The sequence below is a fragment of the Apteryx mantelli genome, chromosome 2, assembly GCF_036417845.1.
Source record: "Apteryx mantelli isolate bAptMan1 chromosome 2, bAptMan1.hap1, whole genome shotgun sequence".
NCBI lineage: Eukaryota > Metazoa > Chordata > Aves > Apterygiformes > Apterygidae > Apteryx > Apteryx mantelli.
In genome coordinates, this window is record NC_089979.1 from 37,364,585 (window position 1) to 37,378,858 (window position 14,274).

Sequence of the window (14,274 nt, forward strand, 5' to 3'; positions counted from 1 at the left end):
TGGTATGTCCACCTTCATTTGGTGAATGGAATTTATGTACTGAAATGGACTTCGTTATAAAATTCCTGAGATTACACTTTTGTTTTTATCTCTTTGTATGACTGGAGGAAAACATTTTTAAAATGCCACGCTTAAGATAGATAGAAAATAAAATGAATAAGCATTTTGCACTTTGTGACTCCTTCAAGATGTGACTGATCATTGCCCCATTGTCGTAGGTGAACCCTGCCATAGAAAACTTCAGATAATCCTCAGTGGCATTTCCAACACCATTAATGGAATGGACAAGGCTAAGATAACAATGCACAATTTATTTTCTGAAAGCAACTGACAGAAGGAAATGGATATCAAATGAATTAACCCGTTAGAACAGTAAGGCACATTAGGAAATTCAAAACAGACCGCCTGGAATGATTTACCTCTAGCACGAGGTTAATGTCAGTTCCTTGTTTAAGAGCACCAGTGTTGTAATCTAGTGCTCCAGTTTTAGAAATCTTGATGGGTGCATATCCTGGGGTTTTTGTGTTAAGATGAGCCTGCACTTTATTAATTATATGACTAAATTACTACCTGCAGCAACCATACACATAAGTTTAGTATTATGTGGAAGGGCTACATTTACATTCATACGCGTGTGCGCGCATACACACACACACACCACATGCACAGCCATACCAACATTTTCTAATATAAACAAAAAGTGCTATTATTTGCTTGCTGAGAGGCATTATTAAAATTAGTAGGTATGTTATATGCTGTAAATACTTCTGTCTTTAAGAAGCTGCATCTGTATCCAGTGCACAAGCTTGGCAATCATCTCAAAGGAGCAAGGATTCTCTGATTTATAACCAAAAGAGAATTTCTCAGAAATTGCATTTTACCATTTGTCAACCACAAGCTGTCAATGAAACCTATTTACTCTTGGTAAACTTCCACCTGTGCCTCTTTCAAAGTTAACAGATTCTATTTTTAGAAAATCGGATTTTCTGTTCTCCACATACCAGACTCCACTACAGCACCACTAAAGTAATGTGTGCATTTATAGCTATCATTAATACAGTATTTTTATTAAGAACCTCAGTTTCTTTATATCCTTCATGAGGTAATAAACCATAACTAAAGGAGTCAGGGGCTGTAATGTAGAAACTCTTGCCATTATGTGCATAGCACAAACTATACTTTGCAAAGAGACAGCTGGCACATTAAGGATTCCTTTATATATTAAGGACAAAACCACTATAGGACTTTTCATTAAAAAAAATTCTTAGTAACACAAGACCTCATTACACTACTGTCTTTCAAAATGGCTAAAACTTGACTTTTGTGTGCAAATAATGAGATCTAGACAATACCATGAAAATGGTCCTGTTGACTGAAATCTGAGGATCCCGCATACGTTCTGGTGTGTGACCAGCTGCTGTGAAAAGCTCTTTGCAGTCCTGTGGGTGCAGTAATCTCCTGGAGCAACAAGGGTCATCACCAGACAAAAGCAATTCAAGCCACGCAACCTATCACTTCCCTGCCTGAGAAGAAAATGAGGAAGGGAGGAAGAAGCCTTGTTCTATCCTCTGCACCACCAAGTGTTTTTACATCATCCCGGATTATGGAGTATAGCTGGGATTGTGGAGCATGGGTACTTCAGGAAAGGGCAGTCTTCATTGACCCTGTGGGCCGCACAATGTGTGCTCCCACATGTCCAAGACAGAAAGGTCACAGCCACAGACTTCACATCTCTCTCCAGAGCTAGTCTGCACCCATCCCTGATTAACTCACCCTGGTTACGAGGAAGAGAGGTTACATGCTTCTGTGTGAAGTCTGTGTTTATCCTGGGGGAGTACAAAGGAGAATCCAGTTAAAACTAAATTAACAGCTTCCTTCTTAAGGATGAAATTATTACTGTGCAACACAGATTAAACTAAAATTCTGTGAATTATGGCTCTGATTTAATTTTCCAATGATCTTTTACAATGTGTAGTGTCCAACAATATATAGTGATAATTGTAATAAAAGAGTACAGAAGGATATACAATGTATAATGACATATGATGTCTTTAGTGCTCAAACCATAGTTTGCATGTAAATTGTGACTACACAAAATAGCTTGGCACAAGGAAAAAGGTTTTTTCTTCTGAAAAAAAAAATAGCTGTAATGGAATGAGACAAAATTACCAAAGTAAGGGCAGAATAACTTTAGTTCAAGCAATTGTTCCCTGGTTACAACCTTACTGGGGCATCCGAATTTTCTTGTGATATCCCAATCATATTTGTGATCCTGTAAGTGTTGAAATCCCTTTCTTAAACTGTATTGGTCACTCCCCCTTAACTGAATTCCCCATGTACATACAAACACACAGGCACAGACACACACAGACACGCACACGCACTCTTAACCTTTCTCATTACACACCAAAAGGCTTTAGTGGAGGGCCAAGCCACTGCACTTCTGCAATCAAACATGATGCTGTTTCATGGAAGTAGCTTGCAAATTCTTGTGCAGCAGATGTGCTATCCCAAATCAAGGCAAGCTCCTTGCAGCCTGCCAGCTCTCAGTTCAAACTGAGAGTCAGAATCATACACAATCCTCTTCCTTTATTTTTTTGGCCTAAAACAGCTCTATTGACATCAACATTCATGGAAATGCTCCAAAGAAAAATGCTAGATTTAGCTGACAGATGCATAAAATCTCATGTTGTCACAGAATTCCCCCATGTCTACTCAGCACCAGCTGCAAAGAATGCAAATCTACAGCTGGGTCTGGTGTTCATTTGTACTCCAGATTCCCTCCTTCACAGCTGCTGTTTTCCACTTTCATGTACTTAGAGACAAATTTTCAGATGTAGGAGGCAGACTATGGCTCCATATATTGATGCAAATATACATGTTCCTTTATTTGCCTCAGAAAATGTCCGAGCTAAATAATACTGTATTTGTGAGGGCATATTTGAGTATACTGAGCCTCCAGTATTGAAAACAATCTTGTTCATCTTTCAAACATAATCCCTTTTCAACAAGTTCTCTGGAACCAGTGTTGTCTTTCTGAATATTTGTTCAGATTTGAAACAATGGGAACCTCATCCCTGCTTAGGCCTCCTGGGCACTGTGGAAATAATAATCATATCTGTAGTAATACAAAACAAAAGACCTGTAATCATGAGGAACTGTTGAGCAGCATTTCTTCAATTATCTGTGTGGACTTTTGCCGGCCATCCCATATGCCCCTCAGGAAAGGAAGCTCTAGCTTGCCATTATGATTACTGTTACCTTTGCTCTCCCCTGTGTAGATATTATCAACCTGCACAGCTTTTTAATACAGTCAGTGAGTGCCATTAAAATAATAACTCTGCAAGAGCTATATTCATGTGAAGTTTCCCTTATTTTCTATCTAAATAGAGGGAAAATCTCAAACAGCAGGTAAAGATGAGTACAACAGCCTGCATTTGTTTTCTTGGCTTTCTTTAAATGAATTTAGATTTCCAAGACTCACCGCCAGTGGCCTCAGGTTTGGATTTCATTTTCGTAGACAAAGATAACATGCATTCTTTTCCCCTACTTATGTAATGCTCTTCAATTCACTGAATTCTCAGTTGTACAGATAGTAATGGTGATCCTTTCAAAGATTTATTTACTTATATCTCTGATTTTCAGCCAAATCACTGATTTATACTTTAAAAATTTTTATTCATCCTACGGCTGAGACACCTTATTGATTTTACAAAGGGATGAGTCTTATGTCATGTGATGGGGAAGTATTCAAAACACAGGCTCAAATTTGAATAAAAAGTTGAAACTGGACAATCACATGTAAATACCTATTTTTTAAGACAAGTACAGCATGTACTTTGCCAGTACAGCATGACTTATATCAGACTCTGTTAGCTTCACAGAATTTTTATCTTTTCCTGAACTGTTTTTATTGCCTTCAGTTAGATGGTAAACCCACGCTGTGAATTGCAGTATTGCACAGATTTCTCACCCTGTACCTGCAAATGGTAGAGACCAGCCTCACAAGAAGTACCACATATTTCTTCAAGCCTTGCCCTGGCTTATGTGCAGCTTGTTCCAGCTCTTGCAACAGCGTTACTGCCCAATACTTCCAGTTCTGGCCTTAGGGCGAGCAGAGCCAGGTCAGGTATCTGCATCTGCAATATAAATATTCTTTTAAACTTTCACATTGCTGTAAGATTACTCCAGGGAATCAGATGAACAAAATCTGACCACATCATACTGAAAAACTGACTCCTTCTAATGTGGTATAAACCAAAGTCAGGGTCTTATTTTTGTCATGAAATGTTTTAACATAACTTGAATGGTAGTTATGAAATGTAAAGGTTAAATGGAATGGAGAATTTCCAGCTAATTCTCTATTTACTAACTGTGGCCCTGAGACAGAGCAAAAGTAATGAAAATGTTAAGCATTAAATGCATTTTTGGGTAGTCTAGAAATGTTTGGTTTTTTTTTTTTTTTACATATTCACAATATCAAGTTTTCAATATCAACAATAGTATCAATTTAAGAAAGCATTGATTTAAGAGAGCAGAATAAGTGGTGTTTACTGGTTTTACAAAAAAGCAATAGCAGAGATTGTCTATCTATCCAATAAGAAGAAAGGAGGGAGAAGAGTTTCAAACACTTTGTTTGAAGTGATATGACCCGGCACAAATAGCCTCAGTGACATTTAAGAGCAAGTAGTCCAAGCATCAAGTACATGTACTTCATATCATGAAGGAAAGTGTGACAAGTTCAGCCTGATCTGCCTAAGTAAACTAGCCAGTGCCCAGCTTGACAGAGATTTTCATTTAATTCTGAGTCCCAGAAGTTAATCCTCAGTATTTTTACAAGTATCACCAGGGTATAGGTAGTTATGTATTTGACTTCAGATGACTTTCTATTGATATCCTAATGAAATGTCTTAGCAGAGTAATTAGAAATGCTTTTACCAATTTACTCTTTTAGGTTAGTGAGTGTTTCCCTGAAAGAATGGAAGGAAATTACTATCCAGGTAAGAGTAAATATTTCTGAAATTAATAAGGAAATATATGTTCAGAGATTTAAAAAAAAAACCCTACCCAGAGAAGATATTTAAAAATGTGATTGTGTAAAAGAAATGTAAAAAATGTTGATCAAATGCTAAAGAAAAGAGAAAGTGCTGAGGAAGGTGGGGAAGACAGGGAGATTTTCACATGGTCTGAACCATCAAAAAGTACATTAAATCTCAGACTACAGGACGTTGAGACCAAAGCTGTGAGAAGTCAGCAGAAAAACTAAGTGCTAACTGTGTCCAGAATAAAACTCCTGAGATGCATGAGGAGGGATCTGTAAACCTGCATGCGGACGCGTTTGGGAGGTCTGGGGGGAGAGTGCAGTGGGGACAGTCACTCCTAGGCAAATAGGTAGGTAGGCAGTAACTGCATAAAAATTACTGTGGGGAAAAGCAATGTCACCTATAAAAATAATTGGAAAGCAGGATTAAAAGTTTCTTGTGCTGCAAAGGCTTTCATGCAGGGGAACCGAACAAAGGACATTTGTGCAGTAAAAAGCCGTCTGTCAAAGCCTGCCCCCTACCCCTCATTCAATAAACATCACTTCTCTGAGAAAGGAAACGTGTGTTTCCAAACAGGATCAGGCTTGGTGAGTAAATACATCGCTGGAGATCATTACCTCTTTGCAACACACTGAACCCTGCTAGGCCCTAATTCAGAAACAGGATTTCAGCACGACAATAACACTTCGAAGAATCAGGCCACAATGAACAAGCGCTGCTGGTTCAACACTCACTGTATAAACTGAGATACCTCTGGATTAACTATATTGTATGCCTGCTTTACATTCATTATCATAGAAATTTATCTCAGAATCAATTCTTCCTGCTTGGAAAATAAATGTTTCTACTTTGCTTCATTGTTTAATAGCTGGAGCAGTCCATTATGTTGGGAAAACATTTTGTCCATTTACACTGACTCTTAAATATTTTATGATCGTTTTCCTTTCTAGTTTTCATTGTAAATAAAACAAATACATGACAGATACAAGATCTTAAGTAGTCACCAATGTATAAATATATATAATTTAGTGTATATATTATTCTCACCTATTTTCCTTTCAACTTTGTATAAATTGTACTATATGCTGTACTGCTTCCCTCAATTATTTTCATTTATTTTAGACTGCCAGTGCTTAATCGGACTACCATTCAACCTCTATGTTAGAAGTATTTCACAATGGGCTTCAGGAGGTACAGCTTTGAAATAATGTTAGCTCCCGGAGTCTTTGAAAAGATATTTAATTATTACTTCTGTTCTGTGAGGTTTGCTGCAATGTCATGTCAGCGTTGTACCTCTGCCAATAACTCCTTGTTTCAGTTAGTTCAGAATCAAATACTATTTTTATCAATTGTAAAAAGGTGGTTGAAGACTTTTTTAATGATCAAATGTAATACATGCCATAGTTCTGCACACTTAGCCAAGCCCTCCGAATATATTACAAAAAATGGGAGCAGATTCTGCTTTCTGAACAGAACCACTCCAGCCTGAGTTATAAGTCATGGGCAGTGTCCTCGGTGCACATGTAACGTACAATGTGCACGCCACACAAGTATGCGACACAAGTAAAGGGAGGATCATTACAATAATCACAAATGTTGCACATTCTATTAAATCAAACTGAAATATTGTAACTTTGCACAAAAAGGATATTCAAGCTCATTATGATCTGTAAATTCTTCTGATCAGCCACTAATTTCCTGTTCCTTTTTTTCTTTAGCATATGAGGTTCAAAAAAAGGTACTGTGTCTGAGACAAGCTCTTGATGAACTGTTAAGTGTTGTGTGACAGTTCCCCCTGAGTTCAGGCTGTAATTCAGCCAGTCTGAATACCAGTGCAAGCTACAGCATCCCAAATTCTTCTTTTACATTGTTCAAAATTTTCATAGCATTCACAAAAGCACATTCACAAATACAAATCATGATCTGAGGTGGCTTTTTTTTGAGCCTCAGGTTGAAAACCCTTTGAAGAGACAATGCTTCTCACCCTCTGAAATTTAAAAAAAAATAAAAGTAGGATTCTTTTATATGTTATAAATTGGCTACCAAAGCCAAAACATAATATGTCTCTCTGAAAGATATCGGCCTTATCCATAAAATCTCTCTGTTCACTTTTCTGGTTTAAAATCATGAGGATGCACTTTGGTATTGAATAAAATGTTTCAGAAACTCCTCCAACCTATTTGAAAGAGTTAAATTTCTGATATGCAGCATATACAAGACATCAATTCTCAAAAGTCAGGATATGCAAAAAATAAGTTATTAGAACATATTAACTGCACTCACTATCACCATTTGAGCAACACAGACTAGTCATCACAGCATTAATACTTTTCTTCAAAAAAGAAAAACACAAGTCTTCAGAATACATTTTTTTACCAAACTATCTCCCCTGAATTTTATAAGCTGTAGAAATTTGGTCTGTTTCCAAGGAGTAGTTACAAAAGAGGTGAGATTTAAAGCTGGCATCAGAGCTGGGCAAATACATTTTTGTGTAAAGTAAATGAACTCTGGGGAGACTGGAACTAGGGAATGTAGGGTAAATTCAGCTAATAATTTCAGCCAGAAACAGGGAATGGGGAGAATAAAAAGGTCACAATATTTTAGTTCCACATTTTCCTTTCTAATGAAATTGTTAATTTGAAAACACTGAAGATGATTGTTATAAAATTTAAACAAAACTTTTTTACATCATCTTTTTAAACACCAGTTTTAATTACTGATTTTTTAATATAGTATGTTAATCAAAAAAACTTAGCCCAAAATCTTGAAAAAACATTTCAAACTAAAAAAAAAAAAAAGGAAAGATCCAAAATGGGTTTCCTGAAAGCATCAGAATATATAGATTTTTCCTGTTCTTTTGGTTTCTTCTCTGAACAAAAGAGTTTGCTCTTAAGATGACTTTCTTATGGGTTACAAGTGAGGCATAGAGCCTATAATCTGCTGAGCTGTAGCTTGTGCTACAATGGATTTATTTTTTAAAACATTTTCTGAAACATGCTTTATATTTATATTCATTTGACCTAAATTTTACCTAAGTCCCTAGGCCTGTTGTCTGCTATTGGCCGACTCTAGGCCTTGAGAGGCATCCTGTTAATAGAAAACGCTAGTGCTCAAAAAATAACCTGGAGGTTAAGCTGTCTGCAGGTATTCTCAAATTTATTGTAATTTCTTACACTGACCTTTCAAAAAATACATAATATCAAGTACAGTATTTGACATGCATTTGACATTGCTGGAGACATTTGCATTTGATATTTGACATTTTTTTCTTGGCTATTCTTATGTTTCTTTTATGCCTTCACTAAATGACTAGCAATATTTACAGGAATATTTCCTGAGACCATTTCTTCAATGGGGCAGCTGTACATCATGAGCACACTTACTTCATAAGTCACAGTGAGAGGCATGACAATGATGGTTTTACAAGGAGGAATAGAAAAGATCCAAAAATAAATTCCACAGAGTATACAGAATGGTTTGGTTTTTGCAGGCTTGGACAGACAAGTAACTCTATTTATATTAGAACTTAATTCTCTGTCTATCACCAAGCGACAGCTTGCTTTATGACCTACCATGTTTGCATGCAAGCAAGACAAAGTAAACAGGAAATTGAAGCCCCTGTGTGCCAGTTGCACCGCTTCTCTTCCATATCTTCAGGAGATGACATGATTGTATTACCACAGGCTACTAGGACTCAAGTTTTGGTTGCTGTAGTTTCTCTGGCTGACTTATATCAAAGGCTCACACAATATAATGAACAAGTTGTATTTTGCCAAGGCAGAGAAAAGCAAATGGTTTCTGTGTACTGTTGGAAAGATTGAGAAGAGATACTATTTTCACTGTTGAGTTTCTACACTGGAAACATTTCCACGTTGTACTTCAGAGTGAGGTAGTATAATTCGTCATACCTTTGAAATTTTAGTAGAGGAAATACCCTCAAAATGGTGCCGTTTCCTTTAAAATATTTATTTCAATGTATATCTTATAAAAATGATTATGACCCTAGTCTATCACTTTAGATATCCTGACTAATATATTCCTTAACATCCCCTTCATCCCATAGACAGTAAACAACACGCAAATATCAGCCCATACTTCATTCTTGCCTTTGATCCCTTCTTTCAAATCCTTAAAAGTAAAGGAGAAGATATGTTTTCCAGCATGTCCTGAAGGCCAAAACAATCCAGGATTAAGGTCGTCATCTGAATACAAGTAAAAGTAGCACACAACATGGAAAGAAAATAAAGGAATACTTACAGAAAATCAGAACTCTTCCTTTGATTTGAGGCTCTCTGATATTTCTATTTCTCATCAGGCTAAGAAATATGCAATATGTAGAGGAGGAGATATTATAACATTACTTACTTGCATTATTTATATGTACCCTATTGTTTGTTGTTTGTTTAACCTTAACTTAATGCAAAAAGTACTTTCAGATAACGTCCATACAAGTAAAATCCCTTTGACTCATAGGTTTTGCTTGATTAAAAGTAAAGCAACAAGTCTTTGTCTTTTTAACCTGAACTGATTCATGTTTCCTAAATACCTTCAGTACCCTATGAGACAAACAGTGATATTATAAACAGAAAAAAATGTTGAACAGAATACAAGCTAGAATATTGTATTTGTCACACTGGAACTCAGCCCCAGTGTATTTCATCTGTTCTCTCATAGGCGCCTCACCAAGATGTCTCAGGAAAAGGCAATGTCATCACTCTCGGTGCCTATAAAAATTTTCCGAAATGCATGTGACTGGGGTTTATTTAATGGAGTGCTTGGGATGGAGACATACGAATGGCTCCAGGCAGAAACACATGAGGCAGGCTGAACAAGGAGAATCTCATCAGCATGTTCTCCTCCCTCCCTATGTTGACTTGCTTTGTAAAATCTCATAGTTGGAAGTTGCTTAGGATTTACAGAAAATGTGCAAACACTACATGGCATCTATATCAATTCTCTTGACATTTTTCAAAAGGGTAGCAGCTTAGCTTTACCCAGCACTAGAGATGGCCTTCAGCTTTTGCAAACCCTACGTAGAGTGCCTGTGTTATACAAGAGTCCCAAAAGAGCGCTTTCTCTTCTTTCATCCTCTGATTGTCAGCTGGTATTCACTGCAGTTTAGCTTCCGGGAAACCCATCTATAAGAATGCAATGACTACACCATTAGAGTTTTAACTTCTTATATATATTTTATACCTACATAATGCAGCTGACAAACTTTGGTGTTTTATGAAAACACAAATGTATAAAGCAAAGCATGGGTTTATGTTTATTTTCTTTGACTATGTTTCACTACAAATTTAGGTTCTAAACACGCTGAATCCAAGCAGACAGATGCATGCATTTGCAACATACAGGAAGCATAATGCATAATTTTATTTTTTAGTATCACAAAAATTATTTTCCTATACTTTGATCCACTTAGTAATCTTACAAAGGCTTTCTATGTATATTTATTTTTAAGATAAATTATATCTATTTCACATTTAATGATTTATCATAAGCATTTATGATAAATCTTACATATCTTAAGATAAATGCCAAATAAAAACATGCTAGCCCCCTGTAGGAAAAATAAAAATAAATCAACAGTGTATGTTGGCCTGCATTAATATATGAGCACTTCTATCATTCTTTATTGCCCAGGCCCTACTCCTAGACAGGATCTTTTCCCTCTCTCTGTTGCTTTCCAGTGATTCTGTTGCCTTTCAGCTACAGAACATTCTTGTCAGGATTAGTCCTTTCTTCTAGCTGTACCTCCTTCTCCCCTCCTTGATCTTTGGTATTCCTTTATCTATATCCATCACTCTTGCCTTATCCCCATTTGCCTGATTTACTTTGTCCTGAACATTAAGAGTGAAAATGGAGATTAAACAAGCTTCTCCCAGCCTCCCCTTTCATTTCTTAATTTGAAGTGCTTCTTTAAAGAGGAAATTGAATCTGAAAAGAGCTAAGAATACAGTTTTTAGGAATATGTTGAGATGGTCAAACATCCCAAATTTCCAGAAAGCTCAAATTCTTGACCTATCTGACAGTCTTCACTGTTATTTCTTTGCCATTCTTCTCTACAAAACAGAATTATTCCACTTCTTTGCTACAAAAAGCCTCTTGTTATTTGAGCATCTTTCCAAGTATGGCATCATCATTTCTCATCTGATCCAACAGAAACATTGCACTATCATTTATCAAGATATGCAGCATGGCTGGGAACGTCTTTCAATACCATCAGAGACCCTTCTACCCCAAGATTCACACCTCATGACTTTGTTCAACACTTCCATTTTCTGCATCCGTTCTCCGACAACCACCTTAACAAGGAATTTCAGCTCTGTGGGCTTGTCTCTTCCTGATACTTGTGTAAATGGCTCTCTTCTTCCAGGCTGCAGATAAGAAACTTCTTAGAGAACAAACTGGAAATTTTGTACGAACAAAAGTGTATAGACAGTGTGACTCTCCTGATGAAGCTCAAAAGGGTTCATTATGCAGACAATATAAGCTATTAAAGCAGAAAAACAAAATTAGCTCTCATATCATTCAACTGTGCCCGTGCCAAAACAAGAAATAAATCATTGAAGCTGTGTATTATCCATGGGGTATACAACATTGTTCAAATTTGATTTTATTTTTTTTTAATGACAAAGGGGAATTTGCACAGGAGTGAGATGTGATTTTAAATTCTTAGCCTAATGTCATTGCTAATTTTAATTGCTATTAGAAGAACCTTGTTTTCCTCTAAGGCATTATGTAAAGACTCATTCTAGCCCAAGTATGCATGGCAAGTGTTTAAGGGCCATTACAGAACAAACACTGAACATGAAAGCAACAGCAGCAAACTAGCAAATATCCCTAGCTATGATGCCAGGACTTGGCTGTTTAGCTATCAAGCAGACATTAACAGATGACAGATAAGTAATTATTCAATGAAGTTGGAAGAAATATGCTTAAATGTATCCAAACTATAATGCAAAATAGCATCTAAAATCTGATGAATGGGAAAAACTACACATAAGAGAACAACATAATTTCCATGTAACATTCCTAATTATGAAATATTAACATTTAAGCATGCAAGGTTTTCGCAGCAGTTTGCAAACCCATTTATGAAATCGAGTACCACACGCTTACATATAATTGAATCTGTACAAAAGACACCAATCTGTGCCCAGACTAGACTTTGGCGCATAGTACCTCGGGGCGGTGGGGGGGGAAGAGCTCAAAGGCCATCACATCCTCTATCTTGCCTAGACTTTCCTGCTCAGAGTCAGAGCTGCCCTGTACAGCAATAGCAACAGCCAGAAGCCCTTATCACCACACAGGAGATGACCTGCACAGGAAGGCAGAAAGGGTCCTTAATGGCACACCCTTTTCCTCTCCTGGCCTCAGGAAAGTCCTGCACATTCCTGAAGGGAGAGAAAGGATTTTGGCAGAGGACAAACTGCACATGGGATCCTGAAAGCAGCAGCTGCAACAGATGCTGGCACACAGATAAAAAGGAGTGTTTTGCAATGTATGGGACTTTAATATGCCTAACTAAAATACATGAAATTATAGAGAGAAGGCAAATGTTATATTTTGTTTGAGTAGCATGAGAGTAAGTGTGACTTAATGATGAAAGAAGTATTCCACAACAAACCTAGAGCTGGCTGAACAGTCAGCTAAAAACCTTGGAGGAATGCACCAAAAAGATATTTATTAATCTTGTCAAAAATTTAAGCTGATTCTGCAAATAACAAACAGCAAAAATATTTTTATCAAATTTTCTAAGCAAGCACAGTTTTCTCATGAGGAAAGCAATTGGAATAAGCCAGTGCAAATATAAAAATTTTGATCCCGAATTTGGTTCAGTGTGAGGGCACAGATTTAAATGCCTTTTTCAAAAATATCTACTGTAAAGCATATCATTAAATGAGGGAATAAGGAAGAAGCAGGAAAAAAATGTATTAAAAGGATACAACATAGTGTACAACACAATAGCCACGATGTTCTCTAATAAAGGACATTTGTGCTATTCTGTAATATAAACCCACAGAGAGATATCCAAAGTAGACAGATTTTCAGTGGAGTTTTGTGAATCAAGTGCTTACTAGTTAACACCATTGTAAAGAATACTTTGGACACCACACAAACATTTGCCCAAAACAAAAATCAGTTTTGTTTTATCAATAAAGAGGTGTCTGTAGCCAAACAAAAATGCAGGGCATATGAAGGAAAAAATCACAAAACTGGTAACTATTTATCAGTTTATAATCAGTTAACTTGAAGTAAAACTATAGTTTAAAATATCCATGAGACATGTAGATGCTATAAATGTAGGTTCTAGAATTTTTGCTGTATACTCTGTGCTCTAACTGGCAGGAACAGTTCGGTCATAACACTTTCATCTTAATTAGTAACAAAACAAGGAGATATAAAAGACACAATGACAAATAAGAATGACAAATCCTGACACAATGATTCAAAAAAGAACAAGCAGAAAACAAAAAATATTAGTCAGAGCAGTCACAACACTTAATTTTGAAATATTTGAGGGAGGGAGAACAAAACTGAATATTAGCACGAATATTTTTTTCTGATCATCCAACTCAAATCTTTTTGGGGATAAAAGGATGAAAAATATTTAGACTGAGCTGGGTCACACACTATATTGTTAGCCTACAAAAAAAGACTGATTTAAGCTTTTTGTCACACAATGTTGTCTGTATATAAATACAGACTGTGATTGGCAATGGCTGGAAGTCTGTATGTTAACTCATAAATTGCATATCTAGTGTTAACTTGGAACTGTACTTCAGAACGATTTTAATGAAAAGCTACTTATATCATTTGTCATGGACATGCAAATTTTCTGCCATCCTTTGTTGCTCAGTGCTTTGCCTATTTCATAGGAATATAAGATTGGAAGGCCCCCTCTTTAGTCCCTAAATACATTCCCTGCTGACACAGACAACTGTGTGAATAGTTTGCTATCATTCAGTTATTATTAGATACATTAGACAGCTTCCTTTTCTTTTTTTAATAATATTGTCCAGGGAACCTCTGTAAGTCTCATTATGTTAGGTTCACTGCCAATGCTCATGAACAAAGGGGAAAGACGTACAATAAAAACAAAACCAGTTATCTTTTAACCACATGTGAATTCCTGGCATGGCTGAAGTCAGTGGGTGTCTTGCCATTTGCTGAGAATTTCACCGCACACTTAAAGAAACCTCAGAGGAGGTGTTCTCACTCCTTA

The 14,274-nt window shown here is 36.6% G+C and overlaps 1 long non-coding RNA gene across 1 annotated transcript in view; it reads right to left on the bottom strand.

The window, feature by feature from the left end:
• Positions 1 to 309: 309 nt before the first annotated feature.
• The window catches only part of LOC106494445 (uncharacterized), a 46,216-nt gene continuing 32,251 nt past the window's right edge, over positions 310 to 14,274 (bottom strand). The window contains exons 4-5 of the long non-coding RNA XR_010883293.1: positions 3,981 to 4,139; positions 310 to 1,826 (exon numbers count right to left, since the gene is read on the bottom strand). This is a non-coding gene — a long non-coding RNA (uncharacterized lncRNA). The remainder of the gene's footprint in view (positions 1,827 to 3,980; positions 4,140 to 14,274) is intronic.